We start from the raw sequence: 20,423 nt of genomic DNA, 5'->3' as shown, positions 1-20,423 counted from the left end.
GACATGTATTCTGATGAATGTAATCTTCAGAAATTGCCAAACACAATCACTACACATATAATTTGGGTTTCGTTTTATATTTATCTAGAAGGTGTTAACTACAAAATTATGAAACTAATTGTTTCAATTATAATTTAGGGCTAAAGGGGCAATCAATCTACTAAAATATAGTAGACTATTTATTTGTTATAATACTTGTTAAAGTCAGTTTGTAACTCTTGCCTTCTGTGTCTGTTTTGCTTTCTTTTCTTTTTTTGCAGATCCAGAAGATCCAGAGTGCAACAACAATCATCAGAGATCCAGCAGAGATCAACACTATCAGAGACACTGACTCTGGAGGAACTGAAGGAGAGAGTCATTAGTGTGAGTGAATCTGTAAACACACACATTTATCATCAGAGCTGTGGTACCTGCACATGTGTGACAGAGTGTGTTGATGTCCAGATGTGTGGTCTGGTTGCTGATGGGATTGTTCAGCACACAGCTGTAGGTGTTTTTATCCTGATATTCCACCTCCAGAGGTAGAGAGAGACTGATGCTGAGATCACACACACTGATGCTGGACAATACACTGATTCCTTTGTACCAGGAGAGAGTCGCATCACACACATTCAACACTGATGAACACACCAATGAACATGATGATGATGATGATGATGAAGAACAGTCTCTGGTGATGTTAGGAGTGCACAGTTGAGCTGGGAAATATGAGAGAATAAACAGGAATATGAACACAACAATCAGTCTATTTTAGGTGTTGTGAATTGTAGTTAGTGTGGAGTGAGTGTTTAGTGTGTTAATGGTTACTGAATGTGTATGTCAGCTCAAACTATGCAATTATTTAATCTATGAATGTGTGTATTATTCTTAGTGTTGCAGCCAGTCGCTGACGCGCTCAAACATAATTCCTCGAGTCCGTTTCATTCCATTTAAGTTTTTTATTGAATGTCGTGTGAATAATTGTACCTGAATTTCCAGTGGTTTTATTGTCCTACCGTACAGCAGGGAGGGTGATGGAGCTTTCAGTGAATAATCCAAAGCTTGTTACGGGATAAATGAGCAGTCAAATAAAATATACGGCTGCACCTCGCTAGCCACGACAAATCACTTTCAAAACAAACTGAGCTCCGTGTTAGATTGAACCCATAAAACAGGTGCTGCAGTCACCTGTTTGCTGGTGGGCGGGTTCAGTAACGCACGCCTCCATGTTGCACTCATAGAAAAGCAAAACCAAAGCAATATTAAAGCAAGAAAATCTGAATATAAACAAATGTAACATAACCACACCAAACTATTGTTAACAAAACACATTATTATCATAATTCGACTCAAACCATAATAAAGAAAGCAAGTCTGGCTCCAACAATGTGTGAAAATAGAATATGTACATGTTTAGAGAAATGACGTCTCTACTCACCATAGACAAAAACACTGAATGTTTTTGATGATTTTTTCGCTCCATTTATCTCTAGTTGATAAACTCCAGTATGTTCAGTTGTGGTGTTTGTGATGGTCAGAGATCCAGTTTGATTATCCAGCTTCAGTCTGTCTCTGAATCTCCCATTATGACCATCGTCATTTGTGAAGAAGATTTGCTTCTTTTTATTCATTCTAAATATGATTAGAGAGTTTTCAGCTCCAAATTTCCACAGTATATCATCATCTTCAGTTATTTCAGTAACATCAGTGTTTAGAGTAACAGAATCTCCCTCCATCACTGACACTGAATCACCAAACACACCTGATGAACAAACAGATTTACAGATTGATACTTCTGATGGTTTACAAAGCCTGAAATCAGATGTAGTTTTTATAGTTTACAAGTTGAGAACATCCAGAACAGCGGCAGAAACACAAAACTAAATGAACAACCACGTAGAGTTTGTCGCATCACTTAAACAAAGATGAACAAATCAGGGATTATTATTATAACCTGGGATTTAAATTCATCTACAGTTTATTTTGTCCACGGCGATGGATTCGCCATTGCAATTAAACAGCAACAATAATATTCAATTTCCTTTTTTACTGACTTCCAGAAACTTCTCTCTGCCATCAGTTGCTCTTGCAGAAAATAAAAATAAATGTGTAAAATGTCTTTATAAACCTCTACTGTTACAGAGAGATTGTCAGAATCAAGCAGAGAAAATATTGCACCAGCGCTTACGTGACTGCCTGGAAATAGATTTATAGTGTCAATTAATGGACTAATATGGCAGCATCATTTGTGGATCAAGGACAGATAACCAGAGCAGATAACCAGTAGCAGCCACTGTATTACTCTAAATTGAAAAAAAAAAATATGCATAATTTTTTTTATAACTTACCAATCAGACTCCAGCAGCACAAACAGAATAAAACAAACACGTGAAACATTTTCTTCAGTTGTTCAGTGTCTGATGAAACTCTGCTTAAAACACGTCTATATGTGTGAACCCTCCCACGACACAGTTTGTCCCTCCTAGTTCCCCTCGCTGCATTTGCACATCATATAATGTTATAATGTTATCTGACCTTATTAAGACTTGAACTGTTCTTAATTTGTTAAATATTCTTTATTTCTTATCATTTAACATACTATTTGAAAAGTAGTTGTCTGACTGTGTTAAATGGCAAAAGTAGAAGAATATCTAGTGAACTCTTCGAATTCTAGTGATTTTAAGATGGTTAAAATCTTAAATCTTAAATATATTTATTCAGTTCTCAATTTTAGTGTATTTAAAAACCAAAGTAAAAAGTTAAAACCGTGTCTGATCTCATAGTACAAGTTTTATTGAAGTTCATCTTCTGAGTCAAACTGAAACCTTGGTCGGTGTACTTGAGAAATGTGTTTGTTTTTTTTCTTATCTGGACCATCAGCTCTAGGTGAGAGTGTGTATTCAGTGTATGTGTGTTAAGGTGAAGAGTTTATTCCTGCCCTGCTATTTATGAAGACGAGCAAGAAGGTGTCTGGCCACACACTGAATTCAGTGCAGACTACAGAAGTCTATTAAAAAAAAAAAATTCTGTAGTGCATAAAGTGCAAAGTGAATTTAAACCAAATGAATAAGAGCAGACGTTTCAGCACATTGCTATCTTCAGTGCTCACTCTGCAACTAACATTCACCCTTTTGTTGCTAAATTAGCAATTGGGGCAATCAGCTGAAATAAAATCAGCTGCTTTTTATGAACCTCACAGTTAATGCCCTCACAGAACAGCTTTACATACAAAAAAATACTTAATCTATAACACTAAGCCTAACAACAGTCAAGTCAGATTCAGAGGTCAATATAGACTCTCCCACACCGGCTAAAACCAGGGGGGCAGGGTTTCAAATTATTTTGAAGTTTCCCCGGGCGCCGCCATTGGCTAGCGGACCATCACCTGCTGTTCGCATTCCATTGACTCCCATTCATTTTGCCGTCACATTGACAGCGAATAACTTTACATCTGAGGCGTTTAAAGACTCGAACATTTACAAAAGGCTCCATTACCTTGTATCTTACGTTATGGCCCCGTAGAAGCAGTTTTTGTAAAAATAGGCTAACGATTGCGTCATACCCACGCAATTACCGTATGGACAGGAGGAGAAGCTCGCGGGCAATCGGGGGGACGTGGAGGCAAAATGACAAAATAATTCATCAGAATACCTACTAAAAGTTTCTCCTGCTCCTAGCTCATGGACAGCTCCTACTCACACTCTCCGTCTCTGCAAGTTTCGTAAGGGAATGATTCAGATTTCTCTTGGCACAGCTACTAGAAGACAGACGGGTTGCTCACATCACATCTACGTCGTCAAGCTCAGTTTGAGTCTGCGCAGTACGCTCAGCCATCAGGAAGAGAGAGCTTCTAACTGACTCCGCACTGCTTCAGTAGCCACTCCCACAGCTCTCACTATAGGCTGAGCTGAAAGAGAACAGAGATGAGCAAACCACTTTCAATTGCTGCATCCGAAAACGTAGGCAATGACTTGTTGGCTCGCTGCCCTATCAGGTAATGACTTTGCAGGCAGAGTTTGTGTATGAGGGCCACTCACAAAACTAATTCGTGAAAACTAAGTTAATATATAACCTGTCAATCACAGCTGTCAATCATGACATCACACCACAGTTTTTACAGCATCAAGTAACTAACTAAAAACAAACTTATTTCAAAAACAAACACTTGAACTTACATCAGCGTGATAAGAATTACAGCAAATGACAGAAACCATCTTTGGAAAAAAGATATTTGAAGTGTAATTTAATTGTTTAGTTTGTCTCACGTCCCATTAATTAACATGGAGAGGGCGGGGTTTATGACCTATACTAGGACCAGTCACCGGGGGGGGCGATCGAGACGCTTTGGCTTCACTTTTCAGGACTTGTGCGGCACGCTTGACTGTCACAGAATGGAAAGCACAGGATTGTGGGAAATCAAAGGTAGTGTAGGATACATATATTCTGCTTACAAAAATCGATCAGATGAATAGAATTGGGTACCGAACTCTGTACTTTTAATGCCACCGACCAAATTATGTCGGTAGAACCGAGTAGCCTACCTGTTAAAATATGTTCATTATGTCCTCAGTTGTATATTATGTACAGTGTGTGCAGAATTATTAGGCACGTTGATTTTCTGATCATATTTTATTTCCAGGAACATTTTGTCACAGCCTGTAATGTAATGCTGTACTGTTCTGTATTGTGCATAGGTTTATGCCACATTGTGTTTGTCCCAGTTGATTTGCCGTAGTTAAAACTGAAGGCTGTCAGACCCATAGACAGTATAAGAAATGGACACAGCGACCCCCTAGACTTCAACGGAGAAAAGTGAAGTCAATTAAGCACTCACTTCCTGATGGCTGAGTGTACTGTGCAGACTCAAACTGAGCTTGACGACATAGATGTGACGTGAGCAACCCGTCTGTCTTCTAGTAGCTGTGCCAAGAGAAATCTGAATCATTCCCTTCCGAATCTTGCAGAGACGGAGAGAGTGAGTAGGAGCTTTCCATGAGCTATAGCAGGAGCAACTTTATGACTCCCTATGGGCTTCTCCCTTGACTTTATCAGACTTTATGCCTTCACGTCCCCCCGATTGCCCGCGAGCTTCTCCTCCTGTCTATACGGTAATTTCTATTCAGTATATTCTAGTCGCATGACGCAATCATTAGCCTATTTCAACAAAAACTGTTTCTACGGGGCCATAATGTAAGATACAAGGTAATGGAGCCTTTTATAAATTTTCGGGTTTCTTTAGAAATAAACAATGGACAAATAGAGTCTTTAAACGCCTCAGATGTAAAGTTATTCGCTGTCAAAGTGACGCCAAAATGAATGGGAGTCAATGGAATGCTAACAGCAGGTGATGGCTTGTTAGCCAATGGTGGCCCTCGGGGATGGTACGCTTTTCGGGTGCTGGATTACCCCCCTGGTCAGACCGTGAGACTGATGTGTCTGCAACTTGGAAATAAATATGACAAGAACGGCTAAAGATAATTAATCTCTATCGTCCACTCTTTTCCTCCTAATGCAACGCTAGCTGCAACAATAGTGTAACATACCTCACACTACCGATTCACATCAAATCAATCGGTGCCAAATTTTGGTTCCTGCAAGTGAGATCGCATCTGGGCGCGAGAGTAAGACTATTTAAATACGAATCCTGTTCTGCGTGTCTCTGTGTGAATGTGGTGCAGACGCGCGTTTTTGTTTAACACACACACACTGAAGCACGCGTGAGTCGGCGTGACACTCGCAGTGTTTTTCAGCCTCTGCAATCTCACTATGAGAACATGAATGCATTTCCAGAGTCGCTCTGAGAGTCTCTGGAGTTCATCAAGGCAAGGCAAGGCAAGGCAAGGCAAGTTTATCTATATAGCACATTTCATATACAATGGCAATTCAAAGTGCTTTACATAGAAGAAATTAAAATAATAAAAAGAAATAAGAATAATTAAAACAGTTTAGAATAATAAAAAATAAAATACAGTTCAGTACAGATAGTCGGACGAGCATTGGCACAGTGCTCATTCATTAAATGCATAGCTAAACAGATGTGTTTTGAGTCTGGATTTGAAAGTTCTGATTCTGATCAGAAGATTCTGATCTCCTCTGGAAGCTGGTTCCAGCTGCGGCTGGCATAATAGCTAAAAGCGGACTCGCCATGCTTAGAGTGAACCCTTGGTATTTCTAGCTGATATGATCCTAGTGATCTGAGTGATCTGTTGGGTTTATATTCAGTGAGCATATCTGCAATGTATTGAGGTCCTAGGCCATTGAATGATTTATATACCAGTAATAATACTTTAAAATCAATCCTAAATTTAACTGGGAGCCAGTGTAAAGACCTGAGGACTGGTGTGATATGTTCATATTTTCTGGTTTTGCTCAGAATCCTGGCGGCAGCGTTCTGTATAAGCTGCAACTGTCTTATGGTCTTTTTGGGAAGGCCAGTGAGGAGTCCATTACAATAATCCACCCTGCTGGTGATGAAAGCATGAACAAGTTTCTCTAAGTCTTGTCTGGAAACAAAGCATCTAATTCTTGCAATATTTTTCAGATGATAGTATGCTGATTTAGTTATTGCTTTGACATGACTACTGAAACTAAGGTCTGACTCTAGTGTCACACCAAGATTCCTGACTTGATTTTTAGTTGTTTGACCCCTAAAGTGAAGGTATGCATTCACCTTGAGAACTTCATCTTTGTTTCCAAACGCAATGACTTCAGTTTTGTCTTTGTTTAACTGAAGAAAGTTTTGACACATCCAACTGTTGACTTCATCAATGCATTGGCACAGGGAGTCAATGGGGCTGTAATCGTTAGGCGATAGGGCTAAGTAGATCTGTGTGTCGTCTGCATAGCTGTGGTAAGCAATTTGGTTCTTTCTCATTATTTGGCTCATTGGGAGCATATACAGGTTGAACAGGAGTGGCGCAAGAATTGAGCCTTGAGGGACTCCGCATGTCATGGATGTCCACTCAGACTTATGATCTCCTATACTCACATAATAACCTCTCCCATCTAAGTATGACCTGAACCATTTTAGGACTATCCCAGAAAGCCCCACCCAGTTTTCCAGCCTGTCCAGAAGTATGTTGTGATCGACAGTGTCAAATGCAGCACTGAGGTCGAGTAGCACCAGCACTGATATTTTGCCTGTATTTAAGCGAATATCGTTTATTATCTTTATGAGCTGTGGGAAGCTCTGTGCTGTGCTGTGCTCTGTGCGGCACAGCTCTGTGCTGTGGTGCGGTCGGAAACCAGATTGAAAATTGTCAAAGTATCCATTCGAGCATAAGAATTTGTTCAGCTGATTGAAGACAACTTTTTCAATGATCTTGCTTATGAAAGGAAGATTTGAGATCAGCCTATAGTTGCTTAATATGGTCTTATCCAGATTGCTCTTTTTCAGGAGGGGCTTGACAACAGCAGTTTTCAGGGAGTTTGGAAAACTCCCAGAGAGAAGTGAGGCATTTACCACTTCTAGGAGATCTGCTTCTAAACTGTTTAACACACTTTTGAAAAATTATGTGGGAAGTGTGTCAAGAGCGCAGGTTGATGTTTTAAGGTGCTGTACGGTTTCTTCCAAAATTTTGCCATCAATTTCTTTGAAGTCAGACATAGTAACTACTTTCTCAGGTGGTTTGATCTGTCTGACCTCAGTGCAACTCAAGGATGTGCTGAACACCTTTCTGATATTATTGATTTTCTCAGAGAAGAAAGAAGCAAACTCACTGCACTTGTTGTCTGAGAGCATTTCACTGGGAATCTGGCTTGCTAGGTTTGTCAGTCTCTCTACAGTAGCAAAAAGAGTGCGTGTGTTGTTTAAATTACTGTTTATAATATTTGAGAAGAAAGTCTGTCTAGCTTTGCCTAGTTCCATATTAAAAGCATGGATGCTGTCTTTGTAGATGTTATAATGGACTACAAGTTTTGTCTTCCGCCACATGCGCTCTGCTTTTCTGCAGTCTTTTCATATTTTGCACTGCTGTTGAGTTTCTCCAACGTGCTTTTTGTCTGCCACTCTTCTTCCTGACTTTAACAGGAGCAATATCATCAATTACACTTTTAACTTTTGAGTTAAAAGAATCAAGGAGAAAATCAACAGAGTCTGCAGATATGCTTGGTGTTAAGGATATAACCTTCATAAATAGTACACTGGTGTTCTCATTTAAGCATCTCTTCTTGACAGACACAGATTTAGCTTCAATGGCAGGAGAGATCAATATATCAAAGAAAATACAGAAATGATCAGACAGTGCTACATCCTTAATAACAATCGATGAAATGTTTAGACCCTTACTGATAAGTAAATCTAGAGTGTGTCCACGATTGTGTGTGGGTCCATGTACATGCTGAGTCAGATCAAAAGTTTTTAAAACACTTTTGATTTCTTTAGCCATGTTGTTTTCTGCACTATCGATGTGGATGTTAAAATCTCCAGCAATGGCAAAACAGTCAAACTCTGATGTAATTGTTGATAATAGTTCTGTAAAGTCCTCAGCGAAGGCTGAAGAGTATTTTGGAGGCCTGCAAATAATGATAAGTAAAATGCGTGGAGCACCTTTTAACACAATACCCAGATATTCGAAAGACAAGTAATTCCCAAATGATATTTGCTTACATTGATAGATATCTTTAAAAAGAGCAGCTAGACCCCCACCTCTCTTAACAGCTCTGCAGACACTCATAAAAGTAAAGTTAGGGGGGGCTACTTCATTGAGGACTGTTGCACTGCAGCTGTCTTCTAGCCAGGTTTCATTCAGAAGCATAAAATCCAGATTGTTTGTGGTTATTAAGTCGTTGACTAGAAGTGATTTATTTTTAAGTGAGCGGATGTTAAAGAGTGCTAACTTAACAGTCTTACTTTTTGTCCCCACATCAATCTTACTTTGACGTGTAATAGGCACCAGATTAGTTAGGGTTGCTGTACGGCTATTGAAGGCCTTAGACTTTCTATCTTGTAATAGAACAGCAATAGAGAAAGATACAGACACACTGGGTTCCCGTTTGTTCTGTAAACATTTGAGAAAGTTACTGTTATCAAAACGGGGACCCGACACACATCACTGAGAGCTGGTATCAGTTGTTTTTGGTTCACCTCGAGCAGATGGAGGAGGGTGTGGGCCCTGGCGTTGTGGCAGAGGCCGAAGAGCTCTCACAGGAGGGGGAGGGCGAGCTGGGCCCGCAGGCTTTGGTGGTGGTTGTGGTGCCTGTCTTTTTTTGGTTGGTATCTGGGGGCTTGGAGCAAAAGAGTGGGATAGTCTGGTTCCAGCATGCACCAGTTCTTCCATTTTCTGTGAGAAGCACAGAAGTGGCGATACTGGGGAGAGGGTTAATGTGTCTGGTGAAAGGGGCTGTTGCTCTGGTGTTATAGGAGGCTGTAATATGCTGTCCTGGCTTCCCTGGCTGTTTTCCAGGAAGTCGTCCTTGGGTGTTGAATCTTCAAGCAGTTCTGATTTGTCTGTCTGTGGTGAGCTCTGTGGGCAGGGCTCAGCTGAGATTGTGTCCGTGAGCACAGGTTGTTGTGGTGGAGTGGTGTTATCATGTCCATTTTGCTGCTGAAGTGAAGTCCCGTGGTCATTCATACTGTGTCCAGGTGTGTGTGTGCCGTTCAGATTGAGTGGATTGGCACACACTGCAGAAGGATGATTGAGGGAGAAGTAGATATTGTCCTTTAACACTCTTGAACCAAGTTTGTTTGGGTGATGGCCATCCCGATGAAACAGTTGTCTCTGACTCCAGAAAAGATTGAAATTGTCAATGAAGTTCACTGCTTTTATATTGCAGGTTTTTTGCAGCCACGTATTAAGCCCAAGTAACCGTGAAAACCGGTTTGTTCCTCTTGCTGGGAGAGGTCCACTGATGAATGTTTGGACTTTCAGTCTTTTAAGTGTTTCAAAAAGTTCATGGAAATCCTTCTTAAGGAGTTCTGACTGCTCTTTATGAATATCATTCTTCCCCACATGAATGATGAGTCGATTTGCAGTCTTATGTTTCATCAGAATGTTCTGAAGTTCCCTGTTTACATCAGAAGTTGTTGCTTGTGGAAGGCAGCATGTAGTTGGATTGGCTTCATCACTGTCTCCTCTCCACCAATAAGCTGGTGTGTGGTGGGCGTTCTGGCGCAATATGGCTGCCGTCGCATCATCCAAGTGGATGCTGCACATCGGTGGTGGTTGAGGAGATTCCCCCCTTCTATGTAAAGCGCTTTGAGGTCTCAGATAAAGCGCTATATAAATGTAACGAATTATTATAGTTGTATCCCTGCTGCTAATGTTTCTGATTATGGAGTCCCCCACTATCAGAGTCCTGGGCTCGGCTGTGCTCTGAGCTGAGTGCCGCTGTCTGCTCGACCTTGAGCGCCAGTTAGCATCAGTGTTAGCTACTGGCCCATTCAGTCTGTGTTCGATCACATTCATCACGTTTGGGGATTCCTCATTTACATTCCTTAGTACTTCAAATCTGTTCTCAAGATGTATAGGCGGTGGTAGGAGACCAGTGTTTGCAATCCTTGTCAGAGCTGTATCTGGGGTAGAGGATGCTACTGCGGCAATATGTGTTGCTCGTGACAATCTGATGTCTCGAGTGCCTTTGGGTCTCGCTCCCTGTTTGTGTCATCGATTAGTAAGTCGATCGGCTTGTTTCTCTATCTGTCGAGGAGTACTAGTTTCATGGGACTCACCGGTATGCTGAGGGTGTCCATGACGAAGCTCTGTTGTGTGCTCCGTCTGGTTTGGTGGTCCCGTAAGTAACTTTGTTTCAAGAACTGCAATCCTTTGTAAAAGTCTGTGGCAGTTGGTGCAGCAAGTAGATTCCAGAAGAGGCATTTTCTCTTATCCTTGTAGGCAGTTGTGTTTTCCTTTCCCGGAATGTAAGCTGGTCGGGTTAAAGAATTCTCAATTTTTGTAGTAATCCAAACTTTGTCGTATGAGCACTGTGCTGATTTGCTGAAGTTAAAATTAGTTGATAAAAGGAAATAAAATAAAGGAAATAAAATATAAAAAAATAGGAGATAAAATGTAAAAGCGATAGAGCAAAGCGCGGAGCAGTAAGCAAGAGCGTCCGAACAGTAGCTGAGCAGGAAGTGAATGGAAGTGTAAAATCAGCATTTTACAGTATAATTTAAGAAAAACAATTTAAGAAAAACTATCGTTAGGCCTATATCCAGGGTAAAATTAACACCCACCAAATGCGGGTAAAAATCAACTGTGGCAGGTAACGCTATCAAATCACTAGCCAATAGGGCGTGTTTGTGTAAGCCAAATCTGCGCAACAATGATTTTGTCTGAATAAGAAATTAATATATGAAATCTATATATATATACACTCACCTAAAGGATTATTAGGAACACCATACTAATACTGTGTTTGACCCCCTTTCGTCTTCAGAACTGCCTTAATTCTACGTGGCATTGATTCAACAAGGTGCTGAAAGCATTCTTTAGAAATGTTGGCCCATATTAATAGGATAGCTATTAAAGCTCCCATTCCACCACATCCTAAAGATGCTCTATTGGGTTGAGATCTGGTGACTGTGGGGGCCATTTTAGTACAGTGAACTCATTGTCATGTTCAAGAAACCAATTTGAAATGATTCGAGCTTTGTGACATGGTGCATTATCCTACTGGAAGTAGCCATCAGAGGATGGGTACATGGTGGTCATAAAGGGATGGACATGGTCAGAAACAATGCTCATGTAGGCCGTGGCATTTAAACGATGCCCAATTGGCACTAAGGGGCCTAAAGTGTGCCAAGAAAACATCCCCCACACCATTGCACCACCACCACCAGCCTGCACAGTGGTAACAAGGCATGATGGATCCATGTTCTCATTCTGTTTACGCCAAATTCTGACTCTACCATCTGAATGTCTCAACAGAAATCGAGACTCATCAGACCAGGCAACATTTTTCCAGTCTTCAACTGTCCAATTTTGGTGAGCTCGTGCAAATTGTAGCCTCTTTTTCCTATTTGTAGTGGAGATGAGTGGTACCCGGTGGGGTCTTCTGCAGTTGTAGCCCATCCGCCTCAAGGTTGTGCGTGTTGTGGCTTCACAAATGCTTTGCTGCATACCTCGGTTGTAACGAGTGGTTATTTCAGTCAAAGTTGCTCTTCTATCAGCTTGAATCAGTCAGCCCATTCTCCTCTGACCTCTAGCATCAACAAGGCATTTTCGCCCACAGGACTGCCGCATACTGGATGTTTTTCCCTTTTCACACCATTCTTTGTAAACCCTAGAAATGGTTGTGCATGAAAATCCCAGTAACTGAGCAGATTGTGAAATACTCAGACCGGCCCGTCTGGCACCAACAACCATGCCACGATCAAAATTGCTTAAATCACCTTTCTTTCCCATTCTGACATTCAGTTTGGAGTTCAGGAGATTGTCTTGACCAGGACCACACCCCTAAATGCATTGAAGCAACTGCCATGTGATTGGTTGATTAGATAATTGCATTAATGAGAAATTGAACAGGTGTTCCTAATAATCCTTTAGGTGAGTGTATATATATATCAGCAGATTGGACCAATATAGCGGGCCTTACATTTTGTTGACATGTCGAGTGTTTTCGGTTATATATATAGTCAAGTGTACTCTATGTAGAGGAACAGAAAGAGTGTTTAATCCAATGCCCCTGTCGCAACAAAGTTAAGGGAGTCACCACACACCACAGCGAATTAATAAATGAATTCATGAATTCGTGTAAGACAAAACGACATTAAGGATCAGTATAAATGACAATGAGTGTGTCAGTAGTTGTGTGCAAATGTATATCACTCATGAAAAGTAACAGTCCAACCACCCCACAGGAGATGGAACAAAAGGCGGCGGTGGTCTCTCCCATATACCTCACGCCCTCAGCCCAAGCTCAGCCCGCCCGCTCTCATCTCTGTCCCAGTCTTAAATAGAGCGTCATGATTACGTCCAGGTACAACCATACACTTCAGCCAATCATCTGCAACTCAGGGATAACAGGTTAATCACTGAAACCGTCACACATAATATATTACTTAGGCCTATATATTAAAGATTATTAAAGTATTTCTGATTCTTTAGCAATTCTGTTGTGTATTTTCACAACAGAGTTTTGACTTATTTTTTCTAGTATCACTCATTTAAATGGGAAGCTTTTTATATCTTGTATGTTATACCTTTTGTACCTGCCATTGTATTCATCGTTTTTATTGTTAATAAACAAACCACATCCATCCCCCGCACTTTTGAAAAGCTTGCTACGGCCCTGCATATATATATATATATATATATATATATAATATTATTATAATATTTTTTTTCTTCACCTGAGGTCTGTAAAACCCTGATTACACACTCATGTACAGTAGGTGGCGGTATGCTCCTATAAATAGCCTATTGGTTTGCGATCCGCCAATACACTGAGAGAGAAGAAGAAAAAGACAAGCCCCTCTCTCTCTCTCTCTCTCTCTCTCTCTCTCTCTCTCTCTCTCTCACACACACACACACACACCACCCCCGCGGCCTGTATGCACTGTCATCTGCTCAAATTGTGATTGTCACTAGTAAAAAATGTGTCTGCGTCGCCTTTAATGGACAAGAACAGAATGATTTTACGATCAGAATCAAAAAGTGCTGCAAATGAACGTCCTTCTCTTTATTTCGCTCTTGATGATCTTGATTTTACTCGACAATGGTAAGAACCCACTTCACATCTTCACATAAAATATTGAAACATTTTTTTTACCAGTGATTTTAATTGTTTGAAATTTAATGTTTGAAATACGATTTGAAGTTAACCTCCTGAGTCCCTGCGTCCTCATATGAGGACATTACATTTTTGCCTCTTGACACAATGATAGTCAAATTTGTAAATCTTAGACATGTTGGCCACATTTAGGGACACTGCCCACACCATCTTGTGGTGATATAACAACATTACACCAATGTCAGTGAGAAGAAAATGGCTGGAAAATCAGCAAAATATCAGCAAAACACTTCCCGAAAGAAAAATGACCCAGGTAAAAAATCTATTCAAATTATATGAATGAAACAAATGTATTTATGTACAATACTGTCTCCATCATCATATGGGGATTAAAATTTGACATATTTTAGTAATAGTAGCACTCCAGGACATCAGTAAATGTGAAGTACTCGTTTGAGGACATTGGGACTATATTACGTTATTTATTCTACCATGTGGTTAGCTAAACTTGGGAATTTTTAGACGGATCACAATAGCATTGAAAAAACAACATTTGTCTGTGTGTGTATGTGTGTGTGTGTGTGTGTGTGTGTGTGTGTGTAAGCATGAATTATTGAGTTAACATGGAAAAACTGGTTTGCTGTAGTGCAGAAAACTGGTAAAAATCAAGAATTTCAAAATGAAAGTGAGCCAATAAGTGGCCTTCTACTGCTCCCTGCTGGCCATTACCAGTACTATTATAAAATTTTATAATAGTAAATAATAATATATAATAGTAAAGATTTTGTCAAGTGTTTATCACTTCATTTGTACTGACACTTCACATAATTGCTAGTAAAATGGTAAATTATAGACCCACTGTCCTTGCATGAGGACATCTTAATGGTAAAACATAGACCCACTGTCCTCGCATGAGGACATCATTTTCTGCAAAAACTACTTCCAGTACAAAAACAAATTTTAGTTATTATACTTATTAGGTCCAACTTATCCCAAATAGCAAGAACAATTATAAAATGCACACCAGGCAAGCTCTCGGGTCTCAGGAGGTTAAAAAATAAACTGTTAATAATTGCGGAGTATAAGTAAGGAATAATTAACGACAGGCCGTTGAATTATTAGAAAAATAATGCACACCTGAGGTGGTAATGCGTCACGACTATTTTTTTACAGTCTATGGTCACGACGCGAAGCGGAGTATAAGCTTACAGTTACCACACCTCGAAATATTGTTCAGATTATGTATTGTAATGATTATGATTCGATGGATGGTGCGTGACGTCATTGTTACGGACAAACACGGAAGGATTTATGGTTTCTGGAACACCTGTGGACGATGAACGATAATTGGGGACTTTTAAAATGGGGGTTGTCGGACACTGAAGGGGAGAAAAAGAGACTGATAAACTGTGTTTTTAACCTGCTGGGTTCACAAAGGGGATCTGTGGCGTTCGTGGTTGGCTAGCACCACCGGCGTGAAGAAAACCGGGGTCCCACTTATTGGCCTGGAGGTAGACAGTTGGGGGGAAAAAATAGAAAGATAGGGAAGTAAGTGTAGGTGGACCTGGCTGGTTTAAAGAGACCTTCCTACCATTAATGCGGCGAGGAAGGTTGAGTCCTCACAGTGACGGCAGGGTGTCGTCGGACGTGGACAGGGAAGTCCGAAATTATTTTAATCATTCTATATGATTTATTATGTGTGTTGTGTTTAGCCCTTGGTGATTATTGCCTTCATGAACTGTATGTTGATTGCCTGTGCTGGTTATTCTATCTAGGGCATGTGATTGGAGTTTCTAATTAAGTGTGCTTTGTCTGAGATATCACTATAGTTTGCTGTGAATTTGGAATGAGTACTTGGTTCCCTAACAAAATGTGTGTTCACGGTTTAATGAAATGAGATGACCAGTATATGTAATCAGGATATTTGAGTGAGCGAATGCCATACGGCTGCTATTGTTACTAATAAAAAGTGTATTCCTTTTGTAATTCCTGTTTTGGAGTGTGTTTGGTGTGCTCCCCCCGGACCAGACCGGGTTAGAAATTAAAGGTGGTGGCAGTATAGGTCTCAAGCCGCAAGAAGGCTTGCCAGTGGCCCCTAGTGGTGGCCAAAAATCATTACAGTATTTCAAGACGTTTGTAAAGTTTTTGTCATTAAAACGCTCTTGTATGTAGGACTCATTTCTTACGCATCTAATCCCATATGCCTCCATTGCTAATTCCAAAACGTAATTTTAGAGTTAGTAACGGAGGTTTGAGCCACTGATAGCAGACTGCAGCAGATTTTAAACACCGACTGAACAAGAGATGTTGCAATAATGGGCGTAGCCACGGGTGTGCCGGTGCCACCCACAGTGGCAGCTGGCACACCTAAAAATGGATGCAGAATTCTTTTTTATTGTCTTAATAAAAAATGTTTTATTAAACTTGGGCTACTGTTGTTTACCTAGAATATATATATATTTTTAAATCAACCCTTTTATGCGTAAGTTAAAAATATTTTAACCTGACTCCTTGTTTCCATGGCGACGCGTCATGATTGTCACGTGAGAGACACACCGCAGCCACAATAACTAACAGACGTATCGCTATTCGTTTTATTTCGCTTTCCCTTTAAAAATATTCACAAACTTGCTTACCATGTCAACTATCTGATATTCCGATTCTTCGTTTAAAAACCTTTATAAATTATCTTGATCGAGATGAGCGCTGCAGTTCAGAGTCCTGTCAGCCGGATTCACCACCTGAATTCCCCAGTTTCTCCCGAAATACATGAAAGTAAGTGGCTGTTGAACTGGGAGAAAAATAGAATAAACTTTATAGTTCCGCTATCTGTGTAAAAATTACATTTGAATAGATTGTGTTTGCTGCTTCCATAGACATCAGTGTGTATTTTACAAACTACAAATGTATTGTTTTACTAGTATTTATGTCTATTTAAATGTCTGAAACATAAATACTGTTCATAATAATTCTGCCTTCTCACACCACGACCAGTGTTGTGTGTAACTTATTACAAGTAACTTGAGATACGTAATCAGATTACTTTTTCAAGTAACGAGTAAAGTAACGCATTACTTTTAATGCTCAATTTACTTTTTACTTTTTAAACAACAAAATATTTTAGTTACTTTTTCACATAAGTAATGCAAGTTACTTTTGTTTTCCCATTTATTGACTGACAGCTCTCTTGTCGAGAGAGAGTGTGTGTAAACATGATGTTATTGTAGTTCTAAACTAAATGTGAGGATGCATTTACTCATCTCACTTGCACACAAAAAAAGATTCAATATTCCTCAATATGAATAAAATCAGTGAAATGCAGAATCAGAATACTATGCAAACAGCCCAGATGAAAAAAAAAGTAACGCAAATGTAATGTAACGCATTTCTTTTCTAAAAAGTAACTAACACAATTAGTTACTTTTTAAGGGAATAACACAATATTGTAATGCATTACTTTTTTAAAGTTACTTTCCCCAACACTGACCGCGACACAGGTTCGTGGCCCTGAGTGTCGCGATTTCAGTTTCATTTCGCATATAGCCTACAGCCCTTATAATCATAGATGACCATGGGTTTTTATTTAAAATAAAGAGCGTAGCCTATGCTTGTATGTAGGTCTATGGGCAATTTCAGTTCACAATACTTACTAAAATATAATTAATATCATTTTACTGCATTTGTATTAGTTGTTTGAAGAGTAAAAAAAAAAAAAAAAATCGGTCGGTCTTAATGCAAGTTAACAACGGACTAAAGCAAACAAGAATATTTTTAAGGCTGGCCTAATCTGACAATAAATGTGGCACACCCAGATTTTCAGATGCACACCCAGTCTCTTTTCTGGGTATGCTACTGAGACAGAAAAGCATGTGCGTCAATATTATTATTTATTTATTAATTAAATTCGTTTAAATTAATTCGTTCATTCTTATTTTTTCTATTATTGACAGATGACAGACTAGCCAAATAAATGAAATACAAAGCCCTTTAAACAAGTAGGCCTATCAATAATTATTTATTTGTTATATTATCTGCAATAATAATCCGTGTTGCAGGACTATATATTTATTTAGCCTATATTCAGTTTAATTTTCTATTGATTATAGATAGGACTATATACTTTATTTATTAAAATTAAACTGCATGTTTCCATTGATTGTGAAGCTAGACATTGAAAATTGCAGATCAAGTGCATGGGGCTAAATGTTTTTTCTTGTTATGAATTGTATCCTATTTTCCAATATTACAATTAACTACGCAAAGTGATATGGGACTGAAATGCGGTCAAGACCTGCCTAGAACTACTTTAGCTGTGCGTTTCCCTGAAAATAATGCACACCTTAGAACGTTCGTCAACCAATCAGATTCAAGCATTCAATGGCCCTGTAGTATAAAAGTATTTCTTTGGTCATAACGCAAATTCTGAAACACATTTCCAGTCAATCACAGAGAACGTTCACTGCTGATTCCCCTAAACAGGGCTGCGTTCCTCAATAACATCATAAGCATAAGGCAGTCATAAGAAACCATTTCAAACACTAGATTCTGCGATTAGTTTAGGATTACGATGCTTTCTAGCCTGGCAAGCCAGACCTACATCAAGATGTTAGGTCTGGCAACTCACCATAGACACGGCTCAATCCGAGGGGCGGGATAAACGGTGGTCTTTCAAATTTCCCTCTGCACGCAATAGGACAGCGCTACAACCAACCAGAGCATTTTCCCAACAGTGGCACTAACGTTAGTTGATAGATTAAACTTTTAAATCTGGCCAGCAAAACTACGAACACATCTTCCTTTTTTAAGTCTTAAGTGCCGTTCTTTGCTCTTTGCTCTTTTCTCCAAAAAAAAAAAAAACTTAATTCCAAGTCCTCCAGAGTCGCGGCCAAAGCCGATTTGAAAGACTGTTCTCCAGCAGCAGCAGCCATTCTTTGTTTTCAAGTAGCAGGGAACCGTCGCAACTCTGTTGTCATTTTGTTAAGCCCGCCCCGCCTACTCTATACAGTATATGTGATTGGCCTGACCCAATTTAGGTTTTTACAGCTCGAAAGTCAACGGAGAGTTGCTAGACTACCCTGGCTGCAAAATACATTTTGCTGCCGCTAGGGTGCGTCTAGATTTCTAGGCTAGATGCTTTCGGGAGCCCAGAACAATCCTTGTCAGATGACAGAGAAGCATTGGACTCATGACTTATTTCACAATAAACAAATGGAAAGTGCACGTTACGTTTCTTATAATTAGTTTATGCAATTAAATTTTATTTGACTTATTAAAACTCATTAAACTTTAGAAGTACACATGGATCATGCTATGTTCTGTAGTCTAATTGTTATTAATTATACACTGTCAGAAAAAAAAGTGCAATCGTTGTACCTAATATCCAACAACAGCCTGTCACTAGCTTTTTTACAGTCTATCACTGGCAGTCCCTTTAGAAAATGAACCATCTGATTTACTACAGTTAAACTATTTACTGTAAAACTGCAGTAACCAAATTTTAACCATGATATTATTTGTAGTAAAACCATGGTAATAATAATGATAATCAATCAATAAAAAAAGGAAAGAAAAAAAAAACTTGGTTACAACAGTTTTACTTATGTAACACCATGGATATTTTTCATAAGGGATGACGTCCTCCCTGAACCATACACGGACACAAAAATAATATTATAAATTATATAAATATGGTAAAAAATCATCTGTGTAAAATATATGCGTTCCCCAAATGTCCCTTCTGACTGTCTGCACATCTCAAGTTCGGCTGTAGGGTGAGCTCCCAGGAGGCGGGACTTTTAAGAAGTTTAGCCAATTGCTGATTCAAGATATAAATGTAGGCTATTCAAGACATGACATACAATTTAGTCAATTAGCGTTCTCTAATATAATCTGACAAGGGTTCTTATTTCATCGCCCATGACAATCCACTGCTAAAATCAGGACTGATCTGTAGGCGCAATTTTAACTAGGCTACATGACAAAGGCGGACGCAGTCAAGTCATGTTTATCTGTATAGTCCTTTTTACAATACAGATTGTTTCAAAGCAGCTTTACAGTGAAAACAGGAAAATAATGCAACCTAGTTTGTTTCTGCTGTACAGCAGATCTAGAAGAAAATAGCTTCATAGTCCATCTTAAGTAAGTTCAGTGATGGTTCATTTTTCTAGTAAAAAAAAAGATTAATTTAGTTCATTTATCTATACAGCCGCTCTGGAGAAAACTGTGATGTCATCCTCTAGCTCAGTTCAGTTCTCATTTAAAGGTTTCAATGCAGGCACAACAATATTATTGTTGAATATTAAATGTCCTCAACTAAGCAAACCAAAAGCCAAAGTCGACAGTCATCAAACTTGACTTGTAAAATCAATACTCCCATGTCCATTTGAGAACTTTGCAGAAAAACTAAAGGTAAAAGAGCTGAGCCCAGACCAACATGCAGTTTTTTTCACCACATTGATTTATTTATTTATTTTGGTAACATTTTACAGAATAAGGTCTAATTTTTCAACATTTGATAATGTATTAACTATCATGAACTAATAATTAGCAATACCTACATTTGTTAAAGAATTTATTATTGTTTAATAAAAATCCAGCTGTTAATTGTTTGTTACTTCACAGTGCATTAATGTTGAAATAATATTATAAATGCTGAAGTATTGTTCATTCTTAGTTCATGTTAACTAAAGTAGTTTACTAATGTTAGCCTAACTAATAAAACTTAATTGTAAAGTGTTACTGGTTTCATGTATATTGTTCTGTCTCATTTGTTT

The 20,423-nt window shown here is 39.1% G+C and overlaps 1 protein-coding gene and 1 long non-coding RNA gene across 2 annotated transcripts in view; both read left to right on the top strand.

Moving 5' to 3' along the window:
* Nucleotides 1-20,423, top strand: part of LOC308701967 — a 756,660-nt gene that overhangs the window by 106,535 nt on the left and 629,702 nt on the right. The gene's annotated exons all lie outside the window — the stretch shown is intronic.
* The window catches only part of LOC308701565 (uncharacterized protein), a gene marked incomplete at its 3' end in the record, with an annotated part of 61,170 nt that continues 55,783 nt past the window's right edge, over nt 15,037-20,423 (top strand). The window contains exon 1 of the mRNA XM_081383921.1: nt 15,037-15,309. The remainder of the gene's footprint in view (nt 15,310-20,423) is intronic.

The sequence above is a fragment of the Scardinius erythrophthalmus genome, assembly GCF_964197995.2.
Source record: "Scardinius erythrophthalmus genome assembly, chromosome: 14".
Taxonomy (NCBI): Eukaryota; Metazoa; Chordata; class Actinopteri; order Cypriniformes; family Leuciscidae; genus Scardinius; species Scardinius erythrophthalmus.
The sequence above is the reverse complement of the archived record's forward strand: the minus strand, read 5'-3'. Positions and strand labels throughout refer to the sequence as shown.